Here is a 9,113-nt window from a genome sequence, read left to right as displayed (position 1 = left end):
TAAGATTTGGTTTAATCACCTCATGTTCTCATACTTCAAAGGCTTTGTCATTAAATCTTGATTTCATTTTCACTCTTTTAATTAAGTTACAGACCTTTGCATATGAAATGGTGATATATAGAAATTGAAGATCACTGTTATGAAACAAGCTTTAAAACAGGAGAGTTATTTTTTACAAAAAAGTGTTATTGCCTCATTGCTTCCAGGTGTGGTTTTAGCAGAGGTGGTGCTTGATCCTCCTTAGCAAAAGCACACTTCCTGTGGTCCTGTGGTTAAAGCAGACTTATTGCTACCTTTACAGCAGGTTTCTATAACCATTTATTTCAAATTACGTAGGTGATTTGCAGGGTGTCTGTCTTTGCAGATGCCAATTTTGCAAGTGTGGCCCCAAGATTTAATGAGAAAAATACCAGGTACTCACCAAGTTTTTCTTGTTTGCAGGGCTTGTTATGGGCAGTGTGGCAGAGCCAGAGGGCAGACCAGTCTGTGCAGGTGAGTACTTTTGCATTTTTCTACCTGTCCACTGGGGATAGATTGAATGTAGCATTTTGCAACCCGTTTTGCCTTTCTGAGGAGGGATCCAAACTGGCCAGGTGCTCTCTTACAGCTGCCTCCTGGAAGGGGACTTTGGCAATTTTAAAATAGAAAATAATGCTCCTATGGTTTTCTTTATGTGCAATACCCGTCCAAGAATGCTGGTGCTGTGTTGGCAGTGTCACCCTTGGTTCATAAGTTTGGTGAAGACAGCAATATCAGCTCTGAGAAGTGTGAAGGCATCTCTTTGGTAGATGTGTCTGTCTTTTCAATCAAGAACAAGAAAATTAAGTCTCACTTTCTTTATACCTGTGTCTTAATTAATGCTCTTTAAATTTATCTTCAACATATGACCTATTGCAGGGAACTATTTATGTCAGAGAAGAGCCTTGCTTATATTCACAATGACTGGCTTTGGGATTTAGAAATGCTTTCCGCAGGCATGTCATCTGTCTGGGCTGTGGGTCTTTGAAAGGCAGAGATTTTATCTATGGTGAAAGAAATATTTGGATTATGGAGGCTGAATACAGTGTATTGTTATGTCTATTTGGTATACAACACTGGTAAGTTTATTGATCTCAAGATGAGATAAAAGAGGGGAAGGACAAGAAAACTGATGAGAAAAGAAATGTGGAATTGAGGAAGGAAGATTTTTTTTATTCCTTCTGAATATTGCATAAGCTGCAAAGGAGGAGACTTAGAACAGTATCAGTGAAGCAATTAGCAGGGAAAAGGAGTGGGGAGGATGTGGTGTGCAAAGTGCTGCTTCCTGCTGAGTTTAACCTAAGCTCTGCTTTTGCCTTTCTTCAGGGAAAAAAGAAAAATTATGTAGAGATCACCCTTGCAGCCCGTGTGTTTGAAAAGCCATAAGGAGAAGAATTTGTCAGAGACAAACTTTCATGGCAGCGTGGAGAGTCCCCTTTCCAGATATGCTGCTAAGCTCCTGACAGCAATAGTGGGAAAGAAACAGGGGTGGGAAGGGAAGGGAGGAGGTACTTTGGCAGTAGGGAAGGTGTGTTTTCTAATGAGGTCAAAAAATAGATTGAGTGTTTGCTGTAGAGTACTTTATTAGCTTTACAGGTTGGTATCTCCCTACATCTAAGGACTCTCAAATTCTTCTGGAAGAACACAGTATTTCTCCCTTTGGAGGGGCCATGTAGGAGACCTCTGGTGGCATTCTTTTCTGCTCTAGTATAATTACTCTCTATTTTTATGGTGCTGTGTAGAGGGATTTGAGATGTGTGCGTGACTGAAATGTGGAACCAAAGAAAGGGGTTGGAATGGCAGCCGTGAACGGTGCAGACCTGTGTCCATGAGATACAGCAAAGGGCAAGTAAGAGGCAATAAGAATCACACTCTCCTGGGAGCCCCAGGTTGGATCCTTCTCCTGTGATGGATGTGCCTGCAAGCAAGCAACTGCAGATGGGCACCATAAATAACTCCCATGTCACAGGAACAGCTCCTGGAGGCAGCGATAGCAGCAAAGTTGCGCTTTTCCTGCATTTCTATTTCACTCCTGCTTTCCCCACTGAGGTTGATTCATTCTGCTGCAGTTTCAAACAGATGCATTAGATCCTTTTAGGTTGAGTTTTGAAATCTTGTTAGAGAAATGTTTCCAGTTTTCACCCTTATTGCCAAATCACTCCTACTTGGATCTTGGTGTGTTCCTGAAGGAGTTGTGAAGGCTGACAGTCAGCGGTCTTGTAGAATTAGGAACTAAAACTTTGTGCCCCTGAAGAAAAAAGAGAAATCTGTAGTTTTAGCTTAGGGATAAACTCAAACTCTTGAAGTTCCTCTGCTGTTTGACTAAAAGTATTTGATTTTTTTTCCTATGGAAAGAAAATATCCTAATTCATGTTTGGGGATGTCTCCAGCTGATTAGTTGTGGGTATTTTTACTCCCTCTGAGCCTAGTTGTATTTCACTCATGGGAACCTTTATGCAAGCAGAAGAGCATGCATGCTCATGAATTATTTTTGTTTAGCTAGTATCTCTAAAATATTTCTGCAACTGTTTGAAATATGTGACTTGCACCAAATACATGTGTGAATACAGCATGGAAAAAGATATTTTTATGCCACTTTTGTGCCACAATCTTAAACCAACTGAGGAGGACAGAAGGCACTTTTTACTGCATCAGGTATCATTCTGTCTGCATTCAACTTATTGGTCACTGTCAGTGCAATGAGTGTTGAGACTAGAAGTTTGCTTGCAATTCTCAACAGGTTGCTTGCTGTATTTTCTAACGTTCTATTCTCACCAGCCTTTAACAGTTTTTTGTTTTTTGTACTGAGATGGTCAACATTGCATTTAGGAGTCAGCTCCTGATGGCAATTCTTTGTAGCTGTCATAAACAGTGATGAGTTCAGGCCAAAATACCGTGACGTTAATGAAAGTCTTTGCATTGATTTTCATACTCTCCAGTGTTTGTGCTACATATTAATTTCAATGGATGTTGGATCAATCTCCTCAGAATGCTCTGGAAGATTAGCCAGAAGGGGAAGTTAGGTACCATGGAAACAAAAGGCTCGAGTGTAATCCATAGATGAGGATCTTGCTGTCACAGATGAATTTGCTTAGTTGGCTTTCATATAAACACAAATATAAGAAAAAGCATGTCAGCCTAGGTGTTAGTGTAAGGACTGTATCTTTTTAATTAGTCTGGTAAATATTTCATTAGCAACTGTAATAAAATATTGATTTCAGTGTCTCCATTAATCCATATTACTTTGGTTCTGTAATTTTTTCACTTTTAATAATTTAGCAAAATCTTTTTACTGGACACTTTTTCATCTAACTACCGCAGGATGGGAAACAAAATTACTGTGCAAATATAATTATTTTTTCCCCTGTGCCATCTCTCCTAATTCAGTTGATTACACATCATGTCATAGCATCTGGTTTTATTTTATAACTTATATGTTAATATAAGCTAAACAGTTAATATTTTCTTGAAGAAACATTACCCTCACACTCCTAAGACTCTAAAATGACTGTTCATAACATCAGCACAGGGCAATATATCTGAATGGACGGTATAAAAAAAGAATCCAAATCCCTTTCCATGGGCAAGAACAAAGCATTCTTATTTCAGAGAGCTTGGCCTATTATGGAGAAACTAGAAGCTTGAAAAAAAGCCAAAGTAATAGCTAGATACAAAGGAGGAAACAGAAGCAGTAAAATATCAAGTCTTGCTGCTTTGCCTGTTTACCTTGCACACATGCAGAGGCATGAAGGTTAATAGTCAGGTCACCTAATTATGTTTATACAAATCCTTCCAATAATAGATGATTATAGTTTTCTTTAGAGCAATTGAAGTCAAAACAGTGCTTTGACTAAATATGCTGACCACTTACCACTATTTGTAATTGTAAAGTATGTGTTTAATCTCCTAATATTTTCAGTAGCACATTAGCACGGAATCTCCTCATGGCTTCCTATTTCTTTTCTTCTAGGAATTCAAAATACAGGATGGCTCTACCAGAGCCTCAGTGCCAACTGTGTCTTTGCATGTTAACACAGAATGGTTAAATACATGTTAAATAGTAAGTAAATGCCTGGAAAAGATATATTCAGCTTGATCTTCTAAAATCTGATGTAAATGGCAAGTGGTACTTCCTTTGCATTTAATTTCTATGGAAGTATTGAGCTTGTTCTTTAATTCCTCCTAGTGCTGAAGAAATCTACTGGCATTGGAGCTATTTACAGTGGCAACATAATAAATAAGGAAACAAAGACATTAACTGCATCAAAGTTTTACTGGCAGACTTCTGGCATAGTGTTTATGGTATGCTCTTGGTCATCAAACCAGTGAAAGCAGTGGTTAATGCCCAATGTAGCAGCTAATTTCTGTCACATGGATATTTGTCTGGGAAATTAGCCTGGGTCTGAGCCAGATGGAATTGCACAGTTTCACTAACTTTGCAGCTCTATTAGTTTGAAGTCAGGAGAGCAGACATGGCCTTGACAAGCATATGATTCCGTGCTGCATTGCCTGTCCTGGGAAGCTGTTCAGCTTTTCTATATTTAACAGATGAAAATGTCTCCAGAGTTCATCAAACACATACTCAAGATATCACAAGCTGCAGCTGGCAGCTGGGAGCTCTGCAGTTCAAGGTTAATGGGACACTAATTAGTAAGTATATAGGGATATCAGCACGTAACACCCACTTTTTGAGCAAGTAGGAAAATGAATTAATAGTCAAGAGAAGGAGGGCCCTTCTCCAGCTGCCTCCAGCTCCCTGCAGCTCTCATTCCACATTCCCACAGGCTTCCAGGGCAAGTGCTACAGTGAGCTCCTGCAGGCACAGCTGGGAGCACCAGGGAGCCTTGCAGGGCTGGCTGGCTTGGGGAGCAAGCCAGGGTATCCCTGGAGAGGGTCAGAGTCAGCCTCTGCACTCTCAAACCTCTGCTTTGCCCCCTCGAACCACTGCAGACCCTGTGAAAGCCTGGTAATGTGGCAAAAAGACCGCACAGCCCCGGGGTATGGGAACCATCCCTAATGCCGGAGAAAACCAGCAGAGAGCAACACCAGCTGACAAGCAGCCTCTCTTCTGGTGTCAGCAGAAATTGACTGTAGGGGAGAAGATAGGATTGAAAATTGCTGGAACACTGAGTTGAATAATAACCAGGGAATGATCCTTCTTAAAGTGGAAAAGAGCAAGATTAATAGGCGTTTTACCAAGAGATAACACTTTCACAATTACTATTAAGTATCTAGAAGTCCCTAATTCAAAATATGGATAATTTACTGTAAATCTTGCCACTGACTGCCATATTTTCAGGCTATAAATTTAATAGCTGCAGGAAAAATTTGGTTCGATGTATGTAGCATCACACCCTTCTTCTTTATAACTGCCATTCTTTCAGGAGTCAAAAGCACATTTCATTGGTTAGAAATCCCATCTGTATAATTTTGAATTATCCAAGATAAGCCTGGGGGATAAAATTAAAAGCCAAGTTTGATGAGGTTGGTTCTTAACTTCCTTGTCATTTGGCTATCTGGGACATTGATTCTTTAGCTGGCTTTATGTCTGACAGCCCATATTCCTAGTAAATTCAAAATTAGTGACTTTGTGTTCACAGAAATCTCAAACTAATTTTTGTCAGAGACTTTTGAAAATGTAGGTTACACAAACTCATCTGTGGTTCAATAGCTTTGCTGTCTCCTCCTATAACTCAGCTTTTTATTTTTACCCAGATCATTCTCCATTGCATTCCTCCTATTACAATATATTCTCCTTAGTTTGCAGGCAGGCATTGGCAATGAATGGGAGGGAAGGTGAAAGCTTCATGCATCACAGAAGTAGCATAAGAAGGAATAAGTTGCTCAGATGTCAAAGCAGTATTAAGTCTAACCAAAAGGATAGTACAATTACCTGGGAACATTCAGGGAAATGCATTGAAAATGACAGGCTGAAGTTCTGTGGATATGAAGAAAAGTGAAGCTGTCTTGCAGTGGGGAAAAAGACAGTAATGAGTGAAGAGTGCAGCTGTAATATTGCTTTAGGAATTATTTCATGTTGTACTGTTAATTAAGGAGACAGCTCTACACTTGTAGGCTTCTTTCTTAAGTCAGCAGCAGAATTTCTACTTCTCACAGGATTGTTCTGGAGATGAGACCAAAAAGTCTTAATGGCATCAGCTGAGATTCCTACATGTAATGTTGAATCTTTAGGCCTTGCAGAAAAGAGCGCCCTGAAGAGAATTACACCAAGTCCTACTCACAAAAAGGTATCTCTGGAAAGGTCTGCACTGATTTTGTCATGGTGCTGCAGAACACACACACACACCTGAGCTGTGGAGCAGCTGACAGAGGCACACCACGCCTGTGGGGTCAACGTGGCTTTGAGTTTGAGGGGAAGATCACTTTTAGTCCAATTGCTGCAGTTCCAGTTTTGTCCTACTGAGATTTAATTAGCCCAAAGAAATGCAAGCAGTGAGACTGTAAGCCTGAGATGGTTGCTTGATAAACCTTTGGGGTGCTGGGGTTTGATAACTGGAGTGACCCAGTGACATGACAGCAATTTTCTTTGTTAGAAAAACACAGCCACGGTATTCTCAACTTATAACACTGGGTTGCTCCCCAGAATGTCTCTCTAGTTAATAGTAAAGTACAAAAGTGATGTTAACTGAGATAATAAGATAGCAAATACTGATGGAAATTTGATTGCAAATGAGCGATTTACGTAGCAAATAAGAATTAGATCCCCTAATGTGTTAACCAAATAAGAATCAGGAAACACTTGGGAAATTAATGTGTAAAGTAGACAAAATAAAGCATTCAAGGCATGCTGGTCCCTGGGTGTTTTGGGTTTTTTTTTTCCTTTCCCAATTTTCAAGCCATAGGATGAAGGTTACAAGTAAGGGAAGAGATAGCCCACTTCTTTTGCATGAACTTTGTTCACAGAAACTTTAGTTTCAAAAATAATTGGGGCCTGAATTTCCAGAGTAAGTTCTTGTAACCATCTCAGACAGATGCATGCATCCAGGCATTAGCAAACATCAGCCCCACAGCTGAAGCTGTTTCTGTGATGTTTCCAGCTGTGTTGCCCAATCTAGTTTAGAGTACACTGAACACCTGAGACACTCTGCACAAACGGTGTTTTCTTAGTTAGAGATTTCATTACCTGAATGTTTTCTTTGATAACCATCTTTTTCACCAACTTTGTCCTCTTTGTGCTGTGGCTATTTTGAACCTTCTGAAGTGTCTTTTCTCATGTTGCTATTTGTGTCTTCAAACAGCAGAATCATGTCATCTTAGTAGCTAAGCAAAACCAGCATCCTACTGCTGTAAGCACTGAATAGATGCTCAGAATGAGACCCTGACCTCCCTAAACAGGCTGCAGTTTGAAGGGACCAGGCAGGAGGAAAATTCTGCCTTTGTTGAGCTGAATACAGGATAAATTACATGGATACATAGACTAAGTGCCCTACTGCACATGGGAACCTCTGTCTAGATGAACACTGCATGTAAACCTCCTGAGTCCCTGTCCAACAATTTATTTACTTTTCCATTGTGCATGGTGCCCTTTGTCAGGGGTCTTTGTTCCTGGACAAAATCTGGGATGACTTTACTTGATGGAGAAAGCAAATCATAATGTTTATAGCTTTCCATTCTTTATTCTTTTCCCTTTTACTTAATAGTATATAAAAATTGTTTTAGAGCCTCTTAATGAATACAATACTTTATATAGTGCTGTAATTACTTTGATGCAAGTGTCTAAAACCACAGCCAATCTGTCTTTTACACCATTTAAATGCAAGTGAAGCACTTATTTCCCTTGTAAATCTTCTGCTTTTCTAACAGAAACTGATTTTAAAATAGGGAAGGAAAGGGAAAAAATAAGGTCATTGATAGTCTTACAAGCTGTCTGCAAAGCATTATTATAAAAATAATTGCATTTTCAGCTAATCAAAGATGTTTTTAGGAGTACTTGTTCTGCAGGAATTATACATTCAGAACTTAGATGGAGCTTTCGAAAGCTGCATGCCTGAATCTTCCAAAGAGGCCAGGATATGCTATTCAGAACAATAGACTCTTCTTTTCCAAGCATGCTTATACTGAGGGTTGTTTTGTGAGGTAACCCAGTTCCTTCCACACCTCTCAGTGCTGGGGCTCAGAGCACCAGGGGAAGTCAGTGATGGAGTCATGCAATTTAATTAATTGCATAAAATTAATTGAATCCCATGTGATATCGGGCAGATGTTGATCAGCAGATAGACAACCCAGATTTCATATTCAGTAACTCTTTCGTTGTTTTGGGGTTTTTTTTGGTTTTTTTCCAAATGTTTCTGTGTTTAGCTCCGTCAACACTTGCACACCAATATTAGGGCAGTCCAACACTATAGAGAAACTCTATATAGAGAAACTCTGTTTCCTGAGTTCACCTAGCCTTCAGAATAATGCTGTCACAGGATTTTGCATGGCAGTAGCTCTGCATTACTTGTGCATTAATATTAATCAGAGATAAAACAGTAATATATGCTGATCAGAAGTTCATTTCCCTGTTGTTTGCTCTCTGACAGTCTAACAGCAATGATAATCTGAGCTTAACAGGCATTACAATGGAAATCCTCCAAATGAAACACAGAGATTAGTGACTTCTCAACAGTACAGCCATTTCCTGTGCTTGTTAATGTGACACTTCCTATAGAAAGGGGAGTATAAATTGAAGTTCAGTGCTGCCACTTGTTTCCCTCAAGAGTAGGCTTTGCTGATAGTCCACTCAGTCCAAAATTTTAAGCTGTAAATCTGTTTGGATAATAAGATTTAATTTTATCTTTCTCATCATAAATATCAACTTCAAATTAACTTTAAACAGGCTCTCAAGATTTGAGTTTTGCTTGTCCAAAGGGCCATGGCAGTAGTGTCCTTTGCCAGGCTACTTGAGATTTCTTGCTATGCTGAGCAACTCCCAGTGTTTCAAAGAGCCAGGAATATCTAATAACTGAATTGGAAAATCCCTTTCATGTGATGTTAGAGTATGAAGCAGATTATTTTTCAGAGACAAGGTAGTTTAGCAGAATTTAGGCTGCTCTCTGAGCTTTTACCTCCTTCTAGTACAAGAGGATAACAGT

At 39.5% G+C, this 9,113-nt stretch overlaps 1 long non-coding RNA gene across 3 annotated transcripts; it reads left to right on the top strand.

Moving 5' to 3' along the window:
• The first annotated feature begins 211 nt into the window (after positions 1-211).
• LOC135449630 (uncharacterized) lies at positions 212-6,832 on the top strand. Of its 3 annotated transcripts, XR_010440789.1 has the most exons (5): positions 212-304; positions 442-492; positions 3,989-4,078; positions 4,567-4,668; positions 6,136-6,832. It is a non-coding gene; the product is annotated as an uncharacterized LOC135449630 (long non-coding RNA). The 3 variants fall into 3 exon arrangements; XR_010440787.1 differs by having other exon boundaries at positions 4,205-6,832; XR_010440788.1 differs by having other exon boundaries at positions 3,989-4,668; positions 6,136-6,809.
• Positions 6,833-9,113: the final 2,281 nt, after the last annotated feature.

The sequence above is a fragment of the Zonotrichia leucophrys genome, chromosome 6, assembly GCF_028769735.1.
Source record: "Zonotrichia leucophrys gambelii isolate GWCS_2022_RI chromosome 6, RI_Zleu_2.0, whole genome shotgun sequence".
NCBI lineage: Eukaryota > Metazoa > Chordata > Aves > Passeriformes > Passerellidae > Zonotrichia > Zonotrichia leucophrys.
This window is presented reverse-complemented; position numbering and strand designations above follow the sequence as displayed.